Raw genomic sequence first — 14,025 nt, forward strand, 5'->3', positions numbered from 1 at the left:
ATGAATGTTTGATAAAGACCAACCCACTGCCTTACTGTCTATATTGTCCTTATGTTTTTCTAAAAGATTTATTGGAGAAAGATATTTTATTGTGTCTGCTCAGACTGACATCTCTGTGTACATATATAAAACACATAGTTTACCATCAATGTTGGTATTATTTCCGAGTGTACAGTGGGGCTGCTCCAGATTTAATCTATTGTCTTGATATATATATATACATATATAAAAAAAATTCTTTGTCGGTAAAGATATAGATTTTTATTCAAACCCAGTTTCTCCTCCGGTTAATTTAATCGTCCTGATCAAAGCGTCAGGGCACAAAGACAGAAATCACTTTCTAAACGTCTCTGAAAGGTCTACATGTCCAAGGCTGTCTGAACACGCCCCCTCCTCCCTCAAACCCCTGAGCACGCCTACCTTCAAACCAGCATCTCTTTGAATGAAAATCAATCATTTTGGTATCGCCAGACGGTATTGTACAACGCTGAGGTCGTTTTTCCAGGTCAATTTCCTCGGTTTGGTCGGTAGAGTCGACTTCTTTCAAGTGGGGAACCCTAACCCTAACCCCAGCTAAATCAAGAAAAAGAGGAAAAACAAAAAGGAAAGAGAAAATGAAGCCAACGGTGGATGTAAGCCGGCGTTGCCGACTTGGCAACTTTCGATCTTGCGACTTGTCGGAGCCTCCGGTTGACGTAAATACTTCATTCAAAATCGAGCGACAACCGCTGCGAGCGACTTATCCCTGCTCACGGCGGAAAATAACTTTGCCTGGAAAATGCGTTTGAAAAACTTATTTTATCAACAAAAAAAACCGACACGACTATTTAATGGCCCGTTACGGGCAAGTACAACCTCCTGCGTACTCACGTACGTTATTCACACGCGTTCGCTGATGATGCCGTCCTGTAACAGCAACGGTAGCACTTGTGTTGGCAACACTGGGGGGGGGCCCCCGAGCATTGTGGGAGTGTTGGGAGGGGGGGTCTCACCCACCCAGAGATACTGTCGTAGTTTGGGGAGAGGGCACCCCTCTGGGGAGTCCCAAACACTAAAAACACCTCTGAATGTAACGCTGATCGAGGACATGCGCCCAAGAGACGTCGTCACGGTACCACACCTACTCTACTTCACATATTTATCTTCCGAGACCTGACTGTACATATACATATTTATATATATACAGTGTATATATATATATATAGAGTTTAAACTATTGGGAGGATAGAAATTTTAAAAAGTTATATTAAATAAACATAGAATAACCTAGATTTTACCTTTTGGTTGCAAAGTTGTTTCCTGTGTAAAGGTTTTTAAATATGTGGCTTCGGGCTTGTACAGTGTAATGTAACGTCGTGGGGGGCTCTATTTTTAAGACAGATCTCATTGCCTTGTCGACACACTTTTTCACCCCTGATGTCATATGCAACCGCAACCGCGGGAGCAGCGTTTGTTGACGTTTACAACCATCAAATGCGAAGAAAAAAAAAAACGGAAAAAAAAAAAAAAAAAAAGCGCATCGAAACGTTCCACTGTTTGTACGTCAGATTTTTATTTTTTATTTTGATTTTTTTTTCGGAAAAGGAAACTATTTTGCTCGTTGTACATTTTCTCTTTCTGCCAACTTGTACTTTTTTTTTTGTCAGTGAAAACTCAGTGATCTGTCCCCCCTCTAGACTCTTCCCAGTCTCCTCCCTTGTACGTGGGCTGGTTTCAGGTCTCAGGCGGACTGGGTTCCAGTTTAGTTGCCGTCTTCCGTTGTACATAGTTCTGTATCGTGACGCACACAAGAGGATGTCGATGATGATGATGAAGACTATGATTTGAATCTCTGTTTAGTAACGTATTGCATTTTGTCTATTGATTATGGATAGCAACCTGCAGAAAGCAAATAAATTTATTTAAAAATGTAAAAATGTATATCTAAAAATGTGTTTTGTGCGTTGGGGGGGGGGGGTTCAACAATGCAAGATGGCAGACGAAAGAGGAAGAGAAGAATAGACAAAGGAAAAAAGCCGACTGACCCCAGAATCTGGTCCTGGGTCCCAATATAAAGATATTTATAAAGATAACATTTAATCCAAAAACAAAGGTCAAAGCCTGAGTTAAGTGTAATTTTTGGCACCCAGTTAAATGGTTGTTTTTTATAGGATAAGCCGCTGGGGGCCAGCATCTGACGGGTATTGCGTTTAAAATACAATCTCAAGTCAGACTGTGTTGAATCCTGAAATTCGAACGCTATCAGTTGCACTGCCATCCACGAAGCGAGGCAACGTTTTAACGGGGTCAAAAAAAAAAATGAAGCATCCTTTAAAATATTTTTGTCCCCTTGTGAAAATACCAATCCGGTGTCCAATGCCATAACACTTTTCAACTTCATTGTGGTTCCTGGAAAACCGAAAGAGCCGAGAATGTACAAAACAACCCATAACTCTTTATTTCTGCTCCGCTATTTTCTTCCGCAAATATTTGCGGAGAGAAGCCGGAGGGTTGGCGAGGAGGAGTGCACCAGGGCAGCGTAGTTGACCCCCTGACAAATTGCTTCCTGGACGAGGAGTCGAGGAAAGAGAAGGACATCCTGCCGCCATTGTCCGGGAGATTATTTCAACGGCCGCCATGCGCTTCGCCTCACTTTCCTTTCCGTTTTTTTTTTTTTTTGATTTGGTTTTCACTTCAGACACGTACGCCGCAGCAGGAAGCGTGTACGGGGCCAACGACTTCCTGCCAAGGCAGCGGCCCCTGTCTGGCCATCCAAGGACCGGTCATCGGAGGGAAGGAGGAAACGGAGACAATTTCCTCTCTCATTTCTCGCCTCCCCCGCTCTCTCTATCTATCTCTTCCATCCATTCACTCCCTCGCTCACTCACAAACAAACAAACAAACAAACAAACAATGGGGCTGACTCAAGCTAATTCTAATGCGCTCTGCGACACTGTGGCTCCATGCTGCCTGTGCTGCCAGGCAGACACCCAGCCTTGCGTAAGAATCAACCCCCCTGTCACCATGGGAGGGACACCTCGTTCCTTGCCCCTTTTTCTCTGCGCCGATGGTCTGAAAAAAAAAGGAATAAATAGGAACATTAAAAAAAAAAATTGCACTCTCTCTCTCTCTCTCTCTCTCTCTCTCTCGTTCTCTTCTTTGAGAGGTTTTGTATATGAACTCCAGGCAGAACAGGAGACAGGAAGAGAAATGCTCTTAAAGACCATTTCCATGAATGAATGAATGAATGAATTAATTAATTAATGGATGGATGGATGAATGAATGAATGAATGAAACCATTCTCCATTTGTCAACCCATGACTTGGTCTTGGTTCCCATCATCTTTGGTTTCTTTTTATTGTTTAGTCCTAGGTAGATTTTAATGATCTATTGTCATTTTTTAGGTTTATCTTCTACTACTTCTACTTACTTCATTGCCAAATCTATTTTATATTCTATTGTAATTTTAGGCGTATTTTCTGGTTTATTGTTAAGTTTATTTGTATTCTTTATTGCAAAATTTTAAGCTAATTGTATGTTTTTTACATTTTTATATTCCTTATTGCTTATTGCCATTTCCCCTTTCCTGTATTTTTCTTATTACTTTCTTCTTCTTCTTCTTCTTCTTCTTATTATTATTATTATTATGGTTCCAGCCCCGAAGGGACTTTTATTAATGAAAAAACTGACGTCAGTACACTATGGATCTCACGGATCCGCCGCACTTACAGACAAGGTGAATAAAATGTGTATTCGGTGCGCTCCTGACATACCGTCGTCCAAGTTTGATCCAGATCGGTCCATTATTGTGGAATAATTGAGTAAAAATGGAGTGCAGATGTAACTGATGTCAGAACTTTATGGATGTCATGGATCCAATGAACCCACAGGCAAAATCAATAAGATATATATTTGGGGAAGTTCCAACATGGCTTCGTTCGAGTTTCATCCAGATCGGCGGTTCAGCAGTATGGAAGAAGTCTGTGATCAACAATCGCAACCTCACTGAGATGGCACGGGCGTAAGCTACAGCAGAGAAATCCTTGCGCACATGCGCAAATTGACGGTGTACATAGGTCATGTGAGGCTATAATCCAAACCTCACCAGATATCGTCGCGATTGGACTTTATCTAAAGGAATATAAGATATAAGATAACTCTAAACCATGCAAAGTTACAAAGTGTCATGTAACGTTTTACCAGAAAGTAATTGGATCAAATAAAGTGCAGCGTAAACATCATAAATATATACGCTTCTGAGGACAAGTGACACACACCAGAATAAGTTCTACAAAATAAAAACCCAATAACACATCACTATCAGAATTTCTAGACATGCCAGAGATATCAAAGTATACAAACTTCCAGAATTATAATTACTGGTAACAATAACCATAAACATTATATAATACAAGGAACATGTATTTATTGTGTATGTGTTTTGAAATATTTTGATGATTTTTGTGTTTTTGGAAAACCTTTTCTTGCACTAGTTGTCATGCTTTTTCCTCCATTTGGACTTCTCTCCTACCGTTCCCCATGAATCCTCCTACAAATTTTGCACACATAACACCCATAACAATGACTCAGAGCATATTGTGACATACTCATCACCCCACTCAGAAACAGCATTAAAAGCACACCCCCAAAAGAAACCTCACATTAAGGACAATAACCAACAACATCAGATTTGTTCCAATTACAACAATTTATACAAGAATTAAACAATAACTACAAAATAACAATTTATTTCATTTTATATATATATATTTATATATATATATATATATATTTTTTTTTTTTAATTTTTTTTTTTTTTTTATTTATTCTCTATAATTGAAGTCCACTTACCTTACCACTTAAATTATTTATTTATAGGATTATAAAATACATTATAATTGTGAAGGCAGTCAGCAGCCATAAAAGATTTATGTTCCCCAAAATGGATTAATAATTGTGATTACTATTATTTCGGCCATAATCATGCAGTCCTACCTGCTAGACAACCCACCCACAGCTGCAAACACCGGCCGATCATAGAATAACACTGTAACCAGGCCAGAACAAATGAACTTCTGCAGTCACAAAACACACCGGAACAGAGAGCCAAAGCACACTCGTCCATTGAACTGTAAAAAAGGGCCGACTGCCGTGGACCCCATGTATTGCTGCCTGCAGCTATATCTACCTATCTATCTATCTATCTATCTATCTATCTATCTATCTATCTATCTATCTATCTATCTATCTGTCTGTCTGTTTGTCTGTCTGTCTGTCTATCTATCTAGCATAGCATGGGATAATATAATGTATTATTTAATGATAATGTATTATAACAGAATAATTTAACATCAGTCTCCTTAAATGACTCCCACAGAGTGATCAGTTGTACAACTGTTGGAAGGAGCTGAAAGATCACCAACTGAGGTTGGTTTCACCATTGGCGTGGGAATTGTAGTTATTTGGGTGTTTAGCTTCAAATTAAATCTATTCAGGCTCTACCCGTTAAACCCGGTTACAACCCGCAGCAGCACTCCTGGACTCCATGACCCCGGCTCCAGACCAACAGCTCCACCTGGACTCCTTCTCCTCCTCCTCTCTCTCTCCTCCATGTGCAGCCGTTGTGCATTAGCTCGGTATGCCTGGTATGTGCACTACAGCAGATTACAAGCATGTGAGTCAATTTCTTCTTTTCGTGGGGGGGGGTTGGGAGGACTGCTGGACCATTTCTGGCACCGGAGTCCCTGGTGTGGTCCGTTATTTCTTGAGAAGTGAGGTTTGGACCAAGTCCCACGTGCTGCAGGAACTCCACCCAGTAGGGCGGCGCCGTGGCCGACTCGCTGCAGGCCTGCAGCCAGGGCTGGATCCCAGACAGAGGACGAGGCGGTGACGTGGTCCCGTTCGGAACCAGAACACGCCGACATACACCCAAAACACGACGAACAGAGCGAAGGAAATGTGAGGCAAACGCTGAGCGAGTAAAGGCCCGGGCGCACGTCGCAACTTTCGCCCCAGCGTCGACCAACGACGTCAACTTTCAACATCGACATTTTTTTGGTTCTGTCCCATCTCAGTCCAGTGTAACGGGCCCTTAGATACTTCATCTGTTATGTCAATCATTTTGACCAATTACTGTATTCACTAAATAGATCCATTAAAGGAAGCCAATCGCGATGAGAAGTTTGTCGCTTTTTGGAGATTTGGCTCTTCACAAGGGACCCAGTAGAAAAAGATTTATTCTCGCCATTTGTTTCATTCGGCCCGTGTAATGAGAGTCACAAGAGTCGGCTCTCAATCCTGAATGGAATTCTCACAAGAATCATTTAGCTCTGTCAAAATGATTTATTACTTTGATTTATTCACATCCAATATGATTTATGCCGAATGCCTTCACCTTTTTCACATTCATTTAATCCTTAATAATTCTGTCCCATTCATAATAACTCCAACCCATTAATAGTTTCCTCTTCGCGATTCTCTCTCTCTCTCACTCACCCTAACTCATTCTCATTCACTCACTCACTCACTCTCACTTACTCTCTCACTTTCTCACCCCTACTCTCACTCACTCACTCACTCACTCACTCACTCACTCACTCACTCTCTCTTACTCTCACTTACTCTCTCTCTCTCTCTTTCCCTCTCACTCACTCACTCACTCATTCACTCTCTCTTACTCTCACCTACTCTCTCTCTCACTCTCTCTCCCACTCTCTCTCTCTCTCTCTCTCACACTCTCTCTCTCTCTCACTCTCTCTCTCTCTCACTCTCGCTCTCTTGCTCTCACTGTCACCCTCTCCCTCTCTCTCTCTCTCTCTCTCTCTCTCTCTCTCCCTCTCTCTCTCTCACTCACTCTCTCTCATCCAGCGAGGCGGGCTGTGCGTCCCTCCCCGAGGAGGACGCCCATCTCTTCCTCACCAGACAGTGCGGTGATAGGCGCTAAAACTTTGAGTTGAATTTATCGAAGAAAATGTTGTCCGAGGTGTTGGTGTGGTTGACGGCGTAGTCGAAAGTGCATCTATGTCTATACCTCACCTGTCTTACACCGACCACATAATCTTTGCCCTTCAGGCAGCCAGGGCTTTTTGTGTCGGCCTTTTTCAGCGGCTGGACTGTGCTCACTGAGTACGGTGGTCAGGATCTGCCGCTGCTTCATATCTCTGACAGTAAAGAGACATTCTGCCGACGTATATTCCCTTTTTAGGGCCCGATAGCAATGGAGTTTGTTTTGTGTTTCTGTTTGTTGGTTCCAATGTTCCACACTCTCTCTCTCTCTCTTTCTCTCTGAGCTTCTGGACTCTTTTCGGCCGAGTGACGCCCGACTCCTGAATCATTCAAAAGACTCGTTCTGACTTTTGTCTCCAGTCGCTTATCTTTCGTCCCGCAGGGTGTCGCGTTACTTTGCTGGCTTCATTCGGGCTCGGCATAAGTTGAACGTTGACATTTAAAGCTGCATTAAGCAATATTTGGGACGCCAATGAAACGGATTCAGAAGACCGCCTGTAATGTGAAGGATAAATAAATAGAAGATGAACCCAATGTACCGCTACATGCGCTTTTGGGTTACCTGGCTACAAGAGCTGACTGGCTATTCTCTCCCTGCTACAAATCCAGAACTCCATGCTACGGTGTGGCTCAAAACGGGCGGTGGGGCCAAACGTAGGTAGAGCTGAGGTCACATAACATGATTTCTCAAGGACAATCCGGCGACGACTGGAGAGCAGGCGGAGACCGAAACCTGTCTCCCCCATCGGCCGGGTCACGATTCAATCAAACGCGTCGGATGTCACCGGGGCCGAGCCTTTCCAAAACCCTCTCGGTGTGCGCGCGTAGAAGCCTCGAAATGGCGACGGCGATTTTGGACAGCCAATGAGAGGAACGGAGCCGGAGGAAGCGGCAGGCGGGCGAGGGTGGGCTCCTGAAACGAAGGAGGGGACGCGTGGAGTCCTGGCGACTCGTTTGCTTTGGTGTCAAAATATGGCAAGATCGTTTTGACTCTCGCGGGAAGACGCACTCTCCCTCTTTGGATGTGTGCTCCGCAAAGACAGCGGTGGTTACATGCAGCAGCAGCAGCAGCAGCTGTGTTTGAACTGTTTTCTGTGGTTTGTGATTTGTTTTGATTGTTCACACCACTCATCGTTTTCGCTGAATTTTGCTTCATTTCACATTTTTCGGTCTTCTGTCTAATTTTGATTCATTTTGGTTTGTTTACTGTTTGTTGCCATTTTCTTTTTCTATATACATTTTTTGATCATTGTCATGGGGCTGTCCCGTGCCCTATAAGCAGTTCTGAGGGAAGAGGCTTTTAAAGTTCCCTAAATCCATGTACTGTATAGGTGTAATATATATATGGCAATATAGATAAAATAAGCTCTCCTTATATGCAGTATTATTTAGCCAGCGAAGTAATGTCTACATTTATTGATTGGTTGATTGATTGATTGATTGTATGATGTCGACAGTTCGTCCCTGCAGGAGGAGCTACCAGTAAAAACTCCTGAGGTAGAAGCTCCTCTGGGGAGAGAGTGGCATGAGTTCTGATGTAAAAAAAAAAAAAAGTGCCGTTATGTTATTCTGAGCAGCCTAGTGTTTATTATTATTATTATTATTATTATTATTATTATTATTATTATTAATAATAATACATTTTTCTTTGGTTGTTTTTGTATTTTTTTCTGGTGGAAGAAAAATAAGACCAACACCGGGGTGATTGACAACTTACTCCTTCTCCCACAACTTTGCGTAATCCTTACAATCACTTTTACCATAGCCTACCTTTGGATTAGAAATCCATCTGTTCTTTCATCTACATCCACAGTATCTCTCTCTCCATATATATATATATATATCTCCCCCCCTTTCTCTCTCTCCCCCTCTGTCTGTCTCCATGAGTAGCTTGAAGAGAGCGGAAAAAGAGAGAAACAAGAGATTTATGTCAGAGTATGTGTTTCAACTTGAGGTTTCTCTTCCCCCTTCTCTCTCTCTCAGAGGAGTGTGAGCTGAGAGCGTGGTGAATTGTATGTTTCACAAACTTGAACTTACTGGGTTTTTTTTGTGTCTTTTATTTCATTTTATTTGATGTTTATTGATGTCATTTTTTTGCGGGTGTTTTTGTGTGACTTTGAATTAAGTTTATTGTTTATCATCGTCGTTTTGTTGTTTTTTCGGAGTCTGAGTCGGAGCCGGGTTTTGCCGTCGTGGCGTTCAGCCCCGACGCTGGCTCAGCGGAGGCCTGAGGGCGGTGGGCTTCGGCACCGCCCTCTACAGGGTGGAGGACTGTGAGGAAGAGCTCGCTGCAGTTTCTTCAGGGGCTGCCTCAGTTGGGAGAGGAGGAGTGGGTCGCCCTGGACTCCCCCCCAACAGCCTGGAGGACGCCCCGCACCTTAGATGGTCCTGGAGATGTCCGGGGGGAGGGGGGACCTCCTGGACAGCCTGTGTGTGGGGTGTGTGGGGAGAGGCCCCCTGTGGCCTGGTGTCGTCAGGCCGCCCTGGCCCTGCTGCCGAAAGGAAGGAGACCAGGAGCTAGAACTGGAGGCCTTCACCGACGACAAGATGTCGCCCTGGAAGAGCAGGAAGAAGCAGATCCAGGGGCTCTCTGGACCCGGCCTTCATGTCGACGGACGCATTGCTGCTCCATGTTGCTGCTTATGCAGAAATACTTAGTTGTGTGTGTTGCCACTAAAGGTGTTTTCCCTGTTGTCTCTGTAAACGTGACAATTCTGTTCAATAAAACATTTTTTTTCATTCTAATTCTCTCTCTCTATCTCTCTGTTCATAGTTTCTCAAAGTGTAAACACCTCCACATGTTTGGGAGGCATGTGGAGCGCTGGGTGAGCAGAGGGAGGAGGCGAGGGAGGACACGCCCCTTCCAGCACATGGACGCTGTTGTTAACCAGGTGACAAACGCTCACACACTTGTAAACACACACACACACACACACACACCCATATATATATATACAAAAAAAATATTCACATGAAACACTGAATAGACATACATTTATGACAATCAATCAATCTTTCTCTTTATTGTCATTATTAGGAAATTTGTCATGCAGTCAGGTAAAACACTAGAAAAACAGACGATTAAAAGGCGTTTTAATAATAATGATACATATAAATAAACATAAAACATGGAGACTATTTTAAAAAAGCACACATAAATCTCTATTTAGACCTTAAAACACAGTCTGGCTATAGACATAATCAATAACAAATCTTTGTGTGTGTTTGTTAGTTTACATGTGCAAGCAAATTTTGTGTGTGCATGTGTGTGTGTATGTGTATGTGTATGTGTGTGTGTGTGTGTGTGTGTGTGTGTGTGTGTGTGTGTGTGTGTGTGTGTGTGTGTTGACTGTAATTTAAGCAGCGCTCTGGATGAACCCTGAGAAAAACAAACCGCTTGGGAAAGCGATGCCACGCAGTCATTCTAACTCGCCTGGAGCAAGCTGGACTGCATGTTTGGAAGGAGGGGGAAACACACACACACACACACACACACACACACACACACACACACACACACACACACACACACACACACACACACACACACACACACACACACACACACACACACACACACACACACACACACACACACACACACACACACAGTCCCCGGGGCAGACATGTGAACATGTCTTTTCCCACATGTTGAAGGAGGCCTGCTTTGAAAAACAAATAAAGATAATATGCAAATCCGAGATTGGAAAACGACGTTCTTGTCTGCTGCAGTCCGCCTGCACAGGGCTTTGGCAAAGTTCAGTGGAGAAGGTATTTTAAGGGATCTTAACTTAATATTTTTGGTGCTTGATTTAACTGAGCAAGGCGGGCAAGTTATAGAAAGGCTATAGAAATCAAAATTGTTTAAATTTCAATTTAATTAACATTTCCCTGGCAGAAGGTTACAGCCAAAACAAAACGTTGGTAAGAGGAGCGCACAGCGTGAATCAAACAAAAAGGCAAAGAACGGTCATTTGAATGACAGAGAGAGTGAGATGTTGGATTGTAGACACTATAATTCTACGCAAGTGTAAGGTGTGAGATTTGAATAAATGTAGGTCGCCACATTTTCGACTTGGTTAATCTCTCATTAATTTGGGTTGACCCTCTAAAAGCGCCATGGTTTTTAACGCCGATTTAATTCTGGGTCAACCCAAAGCAAAGGAGTATTACAGCAACTTTGAATTGAACCTCCCTCGTTGCTGTGGCTTTGCCTCTGGGCACGTCTCAGATTGCTCTACCTTCCTTGTCTGTTAGATATCACAGTTCCAGTGGAGAGTGGGCGTGGGGGGGGTCTTTTTCAAAACATCTCTGACCAATCAGGGAGGGAGACCCAGGTCTCTTTGAGCCAATCTGGGCCACAAACCTGGCATTAGGTGGCCTTTGCGCTTTACAGAACGTGTTTAACGGGACAATAAGTCATCAAGTCTTCTGCAAGTTGACCAATATATAGCAATGGGGGTTTGCAAACGTTGACTGATGCCAGTCAGTCCACGGTTACCACGATAGCTGCTGAGATTTCAGACTCTCAAAACCGGCGGCCCGTTTCGGACTCTCTGTAAAGAAGGAAAAGCCACATCGCCCCCCCAGACCTGTCAATCTCGGCTCATTCCCCCTGAATTACTCCACTTGCAGTGTATTCCCAAACTGGCTTCCTTTTCGTTTTTGAAAGTACGTTTAACCATTCAGCGACCAAACGGACAGGACTGCAAAGCCCCTCAAAGGCTGTGAAGGAGCCATGGCATGGAGGAGGAACGTCACGTCTGGCACTGTTGGTGTAGTTTCAATGGCCTCCTTTAGCGGTCGCTATTTGTCATTTATCGCCCACTATAACTTAGAGCATCTGCCAAAAATGTAAAGTGAATACAGGCAGTAAGTACGGATCTGCCCCCAGGGGAATAAAGTTTCTGGATTGCCTTCATTGTCAGTTATTCATCACGCTCGGGCATATGTAAGGTTGGGTTTTGTTAAAAAAATTACGAAAACCAGTACCGATACCAGTACCCTTAAAGTGATAGAGATACCAGCAGAGTACTTCACTCGGTACCTTTTTTTTTTTTACAATACCCATCATGTGAATGGAAGCATTCACTAATGTAAGATCCCACCACTCCTCCCCATCAAGTTATTTTTACATGAATACACTTTGAAAGTGTTCAAATTATTGAAATATTTATTAAATAACTGTACAAAATTGTATGTTGTTATTTTTAACAAATGGCCAGAACTGGACCTCTTTCACTGTTCATATGGACACCTGACTGTTGTTTCAAGACATCATTTAAAAATTGTGAACCTGTCCTTCAACAGACTGTTGTAGCTGTTGCGACACGCTTGTGGTGATTGGCTGCGAGCAAAACCATAGAAATAGTCATTTGTTTCTAGATCCGGGTACAAAAAGTATTAAATGCAGTTATCATTTGACTGGAGAAGTTTCGATACTACCTGGTATTGGGTTATTTCAATCCATACTTTAAAGGTATTGAGTACAAATACCCAGCCCTGTGAGATTACTGACATCGGAAAAAGATATTGTACCTTAAAGCAGCACTATGTACCTTTTGGTATTTGGGATATGGTGCCCCTACAGTTTCTGAGCACAATTGTACTTTTACACCACTGTCGTTAAACTCGGTACGGTGTCCAAAAATAATTGATAGTACTGGATACATTTCGAACCTTATCAGTCATGTTTCAATAACAGTATGTTACAAATGCAAATACAATGTACACCTAGATTAGAGCGGCCCTTGCACGGACCTCACTGCTTCCTGGAGCCACGGAAATAAGTCCACAGGATCTGCCCCCTGCTACAGGTGCAGGTACCAGATGTGCTCGGCCTGGCAGGTCGGCTCACAAATGCCAGTCAGACGGTAAAACAAACCCTGTGGCACAATGAAGGTGAGTGCCAGGCGCAATTGTGGTCCGTCGAATCCATTCGTTGGGGAGGTGGAGCAGCAATGTTTTGTATGAGCATTATTACCGGACATTTTGACCGGCAAGTGCATAGTTAATCTTATCATAATTGACATTTTACCAGGCAAAAAAAACAGTGATTACCGGGGCCAAACATCAAGCAAGTGACGTAGTCCCGTAAAGAGTAACGCACTCGCACCCGCGGTTTCGTCGCCAAACACAGAAGTTACATAGTGCAAGAAAAGGCGTTCGGGGGGGTGGATGGGATTGAACAGGTGCTATTCTCCATATTACAAGTCAGCGTATCATCAAAATGATTTGGAAGCTGTTATTTCAAGGTAAAAAGTTACAGTGTTGCTTTAAAGGTTTGCAATTCAATTTGTTTTGTTAATATCCTAAACATTAAACATCACTCGCCGTGTACTTTGATCACTTTATTAGACCAAAAGCAGAAACAGACGCAGGTCTTCGTGTGAGTTCCTCCCTCCCTGTACACCACGGCAGGTTTCGTGGAAAAACACTGCGCTGTCACATCGTTAATCCACAACCGGCCACATCTGCATGACATCCGAGTTTTAAGCGCTACATGCCGTGTCACAACCGGATGAAATAAATAAATAAATAAAACCTTCCTCCCTGCCTGCCCATTGACCAATAACACGCAAACAGATTAGGAGTCAGTGGGACTGTGCGAAGACCGAGCACCGGGGGGGGGGGGGGGGGGGACTGATGTATGCTTGTCTTTGTCCGTCACCCTTCACACCAGGGTCCTTCCGTGTTTCTGTTGATGTGCCCTCATTATGTGCTGGTGCTTTTAACGGTTACAAGATGACTATTGTCTTGCACGCATCAATGCATGATACCGCTGCCGCCGAAAGGGAGGGAGGTGGCAAAGCCCTCTCTCGGGTTTTAAAGTCAGTGAAAACATTAGGCCTGTGGTAATGAGGCATTAGCATAAGCCTCTAATGCGGTTGCATGACAGTTTAACATCGGGGCAGCGCGGGGGTGGGAGGGGAAGTGGTGGGGCGGGGGGGGGGGGGTTTGGCTCGCTGCGACACCGGCGGCCCTCGGCGCAAAAGCCCAATCTGAGTCATTGGATTTGGGATGATACTGCTGTTGACCTA

The sequence above is a fragment of the Zeus faber genome (genome assembly GCF_960531495.2).
Source record: "Zeus faber genome assembly, chromosome: 2".
Classification (NCBI taxonomy): Eukaryota; Metazoa; Chordata; class Actinopteri; order Zeiformes; family Zeidae; genus Zeus; species Zeus faber.